The sequence below is a fragment of the Mus caroli genome, unplaced genomic scaffold (assembly GCF_978045245.1).
Source record: "Mus caroli unplaced genomic scaffold, Mus_caroli_1 scaffold_17, whole genome shotgun sequence".
In the NCBI taxonomy this organism is placed as follows: Eukaryota; Metazoa; Chordata; class Mammalia; order Rodentia; family Muridae; genus Mus; species Mus caroli.
Window position 1 is genome coordinate 22,904,664 of NW_028227272.1, and position 8,896 is coordinate 22,913,559.

The window sequence follows — 8,896 nt, forward strand, 5'->3', positions numbered from 1 at the left end:
CTCCTGTCTTAAGTTAGGGTTTTACTGTTGTGAACAGACACCATGACCAAGGCAACTCTTATGAAGACAACATTTTTTGGGGGCTAGCTTACAGGTTCAGAGGTTCAGTCCATTATCATCAAGGTGGGCAGTATAGCAGTATCTAGGTAAGCATGCTGTAGGAGGAGCTGAGAGTTCTACATCTTGTTCTGAAGGCAAACAGGAGATGCTGTCTTCCAGGCAGTTAGGAGGAAGGTCTTTCAAAGCCCACCCCCACAGTGACACACTTCCTCCAACAAGGCCACACCTCCTAATAATGCCACTCCCTGGAAAGGCAAACAGGAGAATGCTCACTTCTAGGCAGCTGGGACAAAGGTCCTAAAGGCCATGCCCACAGTGACACACCTACAACAACAAGGCCACACCTTTCCTAACAAGGTCACACCTCCTAATAGTGCCATTCCCTGGGCCAAGCATATATAAACCATCACACACTTGATAAGAGTGTAATTCTTTCTATAAAACACTGCCCTGCTGTCTTCCATAGTGCCGCGGTATTTCCAGAAATTATGAATGAGACTTTATTTTGTAATAACTAGCAAAGTTTAGTACTAGAGTTTTGATTTTTATGTCGTCTACTAGACAGGTGGTGGTTGCTCTTTGTTACTTGAAGTTTTGATCTCTGTGTGTAACTGATACCTACTCCCTTCTAGTATGATTGTATAGCTCCATCTTTGATTTTGTATCTTGTCATAAATGCTTTCTATTTTTTCTTGAAGTTGTTTCTTTCCCTCCTATGAGTTTTATCTGTGATTTAAGATACTAGTCTATTGCCTATTTTGTAGAGACATTTGCTTCAAGTCTGTAGTTTGTAGTTTCAGTCTCTGGACATGACTTTCACAGAGAAATTTTTATTACAATAATGACCAACATGCCATTTTATTCTTTCATAGATTATACTTCAGATGCTGTACTTGAAAAACCATAATCAAACGCAAAGTGGATTTTCTTTTACATTATTTTCCCGAAACTTTTTAATTTTTATTTTACATTTGGTATATGTCTTATTCCAAGTTAATCTTAGTAAAGGGCATATGACCCATGTGTAAAAATTTAGGAGAAGGCACGAGAATGTCCAGTGTTTTCACACACAGTTATTGAAAAGAACATTCTTTCCCATCATCCTGTGTCTGCTCCATAATTAAAGATGTATTGACTGTGTGTGTGTGAATTTACACTTTGGTCCTTTACTCTGTCTCTGTGATGAATTTTTCTTTAGCCCACATTCCATTGCTTTACAATTATACTTCTTGAAGTTGGGTAATGCCACAGTTTCAACTTTGTTACTATCTTTCAATATTGTGTTGCTATTCTAGAACACATTACCCATGGATTCAGAACTGCAAAAGAAACTGTGCTTATCCCATGTAATTATCCCATGTGATCTATTGTGTGCTTATTTACTCACTAGACCAGTGGTTCTCAACTTCCCTAATTATATGACCCTTTAATACACTTACTCATGTTGTGGTGACCACTCCCAATCATAACATTATTTTTGTTGCTACTTCAGATTTGTAATTTTGCTACTGATATGTATCATAATGTAAATATCTGTTTTCTGATGGTCTTAGGTAATCGCTATGAAAAAGTCATTTGACCACTAAAGGGGGTCCACAGGTTGACAACTATTGCATGTACTAGACTGTGAGAAATTCAAAGCAGTAACTGACATGTTTGTTTTGTATTATTTGAGAATGAGACAAATTGTGATATGGTGTGACCTAAAGAAAAGGATTAATAAATCTCTTGTTTCATTGATCAATTGAATTTTCAACTATGCAATAACTAAATACATATTTAAGCCCCATTCTGTGTTCTAATTAGGCTCAATACAAAAGTTAGTAAACTTGGGCTGTACCCTTATTAATATATCAGACATTACTTGAGACACAGAAACTCAGGATCATTATATACATATATGGAAAATATATGTAAAAGTCACCATATCAGCCAAGGTAGTCCTGACCCAACTACAGAGTCTTTGCTTTGAGTACTAATTATCTGTAGGAAAAACCAAGTTTCGTGGTATATGTAGAAGGTATTCAAATATCCCAATAGACCTGGAATGTCTGTGGGCTGTCCAGACAAAAAGAGGAAAGGGTACCAGTGGCCAGTAATGAATATGTGCTTCCTCTCAATCACTCAATTTACTTCCTTCCATCCTGACCCTTCCCCCTCCTCTCTCTTCCACTTATCTTAACTCCCCAGAAAATGCTGAAATACACACTTAGAGTGTGAATGAAGCCATGGTGGCAGTGTGCTTGTAGTCATGGTATTACACTAGGTATGTGTCTTTCCACACTAATATGACACAGAATCTTATTTCAGGGATATGAAGAAGAGTGGAAGAAAGAAGGCAGAGTTTCTTTGGTTTATTTTTATGCACTTTTACTTTTTTAATGTGTATGGGTGTTTGTCTGCATGTATGTATGGATACCATGTGATTGCAGTAGCTGCAGAGGAGTGAAGGGGGCATTGAATGCCTTGAACATGGGGTTACCATTGTGAGTGTTGAATTATAAATACTCTTCATTGTTGTGCCATGTCTCTAGCCCCAGAAGACAATTACTTAAGGGTTTAGAGGATACCAGGAGGATTTAGTCATTTTGGAAATATCCCTGCACATCTTTTTCTGAAGATGTGTTTACAAAGTTCTTAATATGCTCTGAGCACCATACTGGTGCTAGTCTAAGACAACATATGCCTGGGAGCCTGAGTGAACAAGAGATGAAGCTGGTCCTCATCCAACATTCCTGATAGCTTGTAATCTTGCCATTTGAAGGGCACCAAGGTATTAATGAAGAGCATTCAGTGAAGGTAGGGTTTGTCCCTCTAACATCCTTCCTGAGGATGCTGTTAGTCTAGTAGTAAATGCAATGACAGAATACTTTGGAACTTAAACTTCATGGTTCCTACCTATATGTCTATGCATTTCTGAGCCACAAAGAACTCAACTCAGAACAATGTGTTATTCTAGGATTTCTGACTCTCTCCTCTCACATGGCCTTCTGAAAAATGGGGTACATGTTGGCTCCCTACATCTGACTCCTTATCATCTCCAACCAGTAAAGTGCAGACCATTTTGCACACCCAAAGCTGGGGGACATTGAGAAACAGGAAAAGTATAAACCAAAGAAAAGATAAAACACACATTCAGCTGTGGGTGGTTCTCAGGCATCCAGTATAGGATCTGTCAAGTATAAGAACTTTGGAGACAAGAGCAAAAGGCCCATCCAGAGCTGAATATCTGCCTCTGTCTCGTTTTAGGCTTGATTTTCTTCAACTCTTGCTTTCCTTTTTGATGGATTATTATGTAGGTGTAGACAGCTTCACTAACTTTCATTGGAACATGGGCAAGAGCTGTGGGTTTTCCAGGAAATGATATAACCTTTGAGAACTGTGTGGCTTACTCTGATTCACTTGCTCCCATTTACTTACTTATGGACACTTGCCCTTCTCAAAGGCTTGCTTTACACTGTCTAACAGTTCTTATCTGTCTGCTGAGACCCAAAATAGAAGCCTTTGGCTTCCTTCTCAGGTTCTGCATTCTTTGTCTTTTATTTATAGCAATTACAAACCATTTTCTACTTTTAGGTCTCTGTTGTCTTTAGCTGGCCTTGAACTCCGGGGATGCATGATTTTTCCTTCTTTTCTCCATAACAAATAATATGGCCCTTGATGCATTCAAAACAGACATTATATGAAGGGGCAGACACCACATACAATCAGGTGAACAAAGGGCTACATGAGATGCTTCCCCCTTCTTCACTCTTCCTGGTTCCTTTGGTGTAACTAGTGCTTTCTAGAGCACCGTGAGGTCTGCTGCTAACGTGGTCTCACCGTCTGATGGCTCTGTGTGAATTTGCCTTTGCCATATAGGTCAGCCCCTTGTTGAGTTGGAGAGCAATGCAGCCTGGTTGTTGGAAGACAGCTCCACCCCTGAGTCACAGTGCCTCTGGATCCTGCGGTTCCACTCTGTGTGAAAGGTCTTTCTGTAGCATTCTTGCAAGGTGAGTTTTCTAATTAGCTTTCCCTTATAAGGTGCCAGAGGGGACGATTGGTCAGAAGTAAGGTCCATAGATGGAGTAACAGTGGCCAAGAGATTTTTGCCTTAGGCAGCTGGGTGGGAAGAAGTCTTCCAGTTGACATCTGGTGAGAATTTAATGACTCAGAACTCTCCTCTCCGCCCCTGGTCTCTCACCCACCAGCTTGCCTCACTCAGCCAGACCAGGACTTTGAGAGCATGAAATCATATACATCATGATTACACCTGCATGGTAGCTATACTCGGTGTTAGAGAACATGTTCTTCAAATGGCCCAAAGAGGACGAGAGGACTCCTGAATACCCTTTCTCCCTCACATCTCTGAGAGGAAGCTGTCTTCCAGTAAAGGCTGAGGCAAAACCAAAGAGTTTATAGAATGGTCAAGAGATTAAATAGTAAATGAACAAAAAGGACAAGTGGACATGGTGGTCTTCAGGTATCTAATGGTTCATATGCTACTCCATACAGATTGATGCATTTTTAACACATATAGCTTTAGTATAGAGTCAATAAATATTTCAGTGTTAAAAGATAAAATTGTGAAAGAAAAATACAGAATGATAAGTTTATCCATGACTCGTAACATGTAGCAATAATCCTTGTTTACTACTGGGCATTTTTCTTTTTTTTAACATGTCACTCAGATCTTTAAAGAGGGCTATGATTTTTGTTTTACACAGGAATAATTAATGTGCTGAAATGAGTGGAGGAGTCATTCAGGAATAGAGGGATTCAAGAGTTCTTATCTTATGATCTTCACAGATTGCATACTGAGAGTCTAGTCATTCATTTCCAATTTCCTGGTTCTTCAAGTTTCTCCCAGTCTTATATTTCTGCCTTCAGAGAGACAAATAAGATTCAGATCCAATGTTAATATAAGCTCAGTCCCTTTAGATGAACATTGATCTTTGTATTAGTCTAAGTGTTGTGATAAAGAAAAGTTTGTGTGTTGTCAGCGAGCAGAGACATCTAAACTCAGTTCCAAGTATGTGGGTAACACCCTGTTAAATGAAAGATGGCTTTCTAAGCTAGTTCTTTAACCCGATCCATGTTCAAGTTTATTATTATGCTCTTAAGATTACTAAGGTGTAAGAAGGGAAGAAAATAAGATAGCTCTAAGAACAGTTTTGCGGAATCTGCAGTCACTCCAATCCAAGAACGTGGAAAAGAATTACAGCCGCCACTTTATCTATGCTAGTAGTCAAGTGTGGTGTAGAGGCAATTTCAACATTCAAATTCTATCACATCTTATGATAAAATAGGGATTACCCATGGATCAATTCTTTTTCTATGATCACCAGACACCAGGACAGGAAAAATCTTCCTAGAATAGATAAATATTGATTAAGATTTAAAAATGCCCCCGAAGCCGGGCGTGGTGGCGCACGCCTTTAATCCCAGCACTCGGGAGGCAGAGGCAGGCGGATTTCTGAGTTCGAGGCCAGCCTGGTCTACAAAGTGAGCTCCAGGAAAGCCAGAGCTATAAAGAGAAACCCTGTCTCGAAAAACCAAAAAAAAAAAAAAAAAAAAAAATGCCCCCGTTTCCAGGAACAGATACCATCATCTAAAACTACATCCATCTTCAGACTGGGGAAGCTAGTGTGTAGGGAAAGAAAAGGATTTCTAGGCTTTGTATTTGTATTGCTGGCCTGTGATTTTGATACTTTAGGTCACCCTTTATCTAGGAGAAAACATTGCTTCAGTTGGACCAGAGGAATCGATAAAGGAGCCCATGGAAAAATGGGTGGCTTCTGCCTTTTTGTTGACATGCAACTCTGCTCAGGAAGCTAAAGAAGAGTCGTTGGAACACTTGTACCATTTGGAAATAAGAATTTGGCACTGGTGGAAATATTCTCTGTGTTAGATTAAATTACGGTGAACTGTAGATTATCAGAGGTAGAGAATGGCCTATGCAGGTGACTGGTAAAAATACCCTTATTATATTATTTAAAGCCTGCTGGGAAATGATGGCAGTTGAAATGGAAATGATTATAATTCCTGCTCTCAGCGCATCCTCTGCACCGCTCTACCTCCTTATTTTCTCCATAAACCTGTAAAAGAGGTTCCATTTCTTCCATGATACACAGGTAAGATTGAGTTCACAAGAAGGCAAACAACTCTTCTAAAATCACTCAGGTAGTCATTAACCCTGCTAGATTGTTTTAGAGTCTTGGGTTGGGTGCATTACCTAGACTGCAACCACTGCAATCTAGACCACTGAGCTGAGAGGCCCTCGCAAGTAGACCCCAATGTTCTAGGTAGACCCGGATGTGCTGGATGACATCACTGGATGGCCTTTTGCAGCTAAGGCTGGTGTTCTAAACACAAGTCCTGCCCTCATGATTTATTTTGAATGTATCCTCTAAGAGAGACGTTCTCAACCATCCTAATGCTATAACCCTTTAATACAGTTCCTCATGTTGTGGTGGCTCCTCTAACCATAAAATTATTTTTGTTGCTACTCCATAACTGTAATTTTGATACTGTTATGAATCATGATGTAAATAACTGTGTTTTCTGATGGTCTTAGGTGACCCCTGTGAAAGAAACATTCAACCCCCGAAGGGGAGGCAACATACAAGTTGAGAAGCACTGGTCTAAGTGATGCTGGGAGAAGCTGGTGTCACAAGACCAGGGGTGGAATTAGGAGGACTATACCTGTTTTCTGAATCTGTCAGGGCATATCAGAAGTCACTTATCTTTCCTCAGCCTCTAACAAGTCATTTTGTTTAGAAAAAGAGATTATCATTAGACAGAAATGGCACCAATATCCTGACACCTGATTAAAAGCAGAATGGAGATAAAATGATTTGTCTCTCCTTCCTGGTCTGGGAAGCCAACACCGCTCACCCTCCAGCCCCCAGGGAAATGGCTCTGTCCCAGCGGCAGCCTGCTCTTTACTTTGAAGTTGCTGTTTGCATTTGGAGCTTCAAAAATGTTTGTGCTCCCTGCTGCTGCAGGCTGGCCCAGCAAAACTGCTCATGCTGAGACCATGGCTGGCTTCCCGGGTGAAAAAAAAAAAAAAAAACCACGACAGTTAATTACATCAACCCAATTAGCAGAAGCACCCACCTTGTGCAAGCAAGGCTCACCTGCAGACTCACCCGTCTGGCAAAGGGCCCCCAGGCTTTAGTGGGGAAGCTGCTGAACTGAGAGACTAAAGTGTTTACCAGTGACCTCCTTTCAGTACCCTCTTGTCTTCCAGATAAGTAAAGGAACTGGAAAGGAACCAATCTCTTACACCATAGTCTGCTGAGCAGCCTGCAGATAGTAATGGCTTTCAGATTGTTCCACTGGGGAGGAACGGAGTCTTCCCTCAGCACCTACCGGTGATCAGAGGTGGAACACGATCAGATATTGCCTTTGGTAATGAGGTTGTTTGCTTGCCTCGAACAGAGCCCTGAAGAGACAGAGCCTTCTCTGAAAGGCAGGCTGGGGAAACGTGACAGCTGTTTTCCTTGGCTCCGAGCTCACACTTTCCACCTTCACAAGGAATCCACAGTGCTGGGTTCAAAGATGAGATCCAGTCACTTATTAGCTGCCTACCGGGAGCCAGTTGCTTAAACTCTTGGAGCCCTGATAATGCTGTTTGCTGAAGGTGCGAGTGAGCACACTGTAGGGATGAAGAACCGTCCAGTGATTGTCATCAAGTAGGGAGAGACTATCTCCAAAGGGCAGCCTTGGGATAGAACTGTTCCATGTTGTGATTGGCCTGCTGGCCAGAGGACAATGCATTTGTCAATGGCAAAGAGCTATATGTGGAGACATACAAATTTTGCAGAACAATCCCCCTGTAAAAGTTGATGAAAGTCACTTTCAAATTTCAGTAAACGGAATAAGAATAATAATAGACTCAAAAGTATCAAGCAGAATGTATGGGCCATGTATGTCCTATGTATGTACCAATGGCTTCCCTTTTTCCCCAAGCCTGCTTTCCTTATCTTTCAAATAGGAATTCAAATATTATTTCCTCTAAGAGTAAAAATTCATCTTTTTAATCATGTGATGGTAGCGGTAAGATTATTGGTGTGAATATTTTCTCTACATTCATTAGTTAATATGTCTTAAATGTCCTTGTTGAACTGGGTCCTGTCACCAGCCCTGCTGTAAAAAGCATAGCACAGGGCCAGGTGTGGTGGCACACACCTTTTATCCCAGCACTTGGGAGGCAGAGGCAGGTGGATTTCTGAGTTCGAAGCCAGCCTGGTCTGCAGAGCGAGTTACAGGACAGCCAGGGCTACACAGAGAAACCCTGTCTCAAAAAATCAAAAAATATAATATAATATAATATAATATAATATAATATAATATAAAAAAGCATAGCACAACAGTGCCCCCCCCAAGGCAGCTCCCAGCTTAAGAAGGGAGGTAGACTGAATAGTAAGCATATCCATATTACAAATGCTACTGTGTGAAGTTCAGTGGCAACAGAAGGCACCTCAGTGCTGGATAAGGGAAACAGAGAAGACATCCTGGTAAGAGGTTATCCCAGAGAGTTGGGTGAAGGGAAGTAGCAGAGAGACCCACAGAGAAGCTGGGGAAGCAGTCACAGCAGGCTGATAGATGCTAGAGCAAGGGAGTCTGGGAGACTACTTAAGAATGTATCATCTATCCATCTGCTTAAGGGCTCAGAGAGTCATCTTTGTGGTTACACAAGGTGGTTTGCTAAGTGTCTTCTCCCATGTGTTTCAATTCTTCGGTTTCCTGTAACTGGGCCTCAGTCCTCAGCTTCTGCGTGAAAATCTGGGTCAGAACGTAAGGGAAAGCTTCCCTGTTGAAAAGCATGAACTTTTAAGGTTTTTTTTTAAAT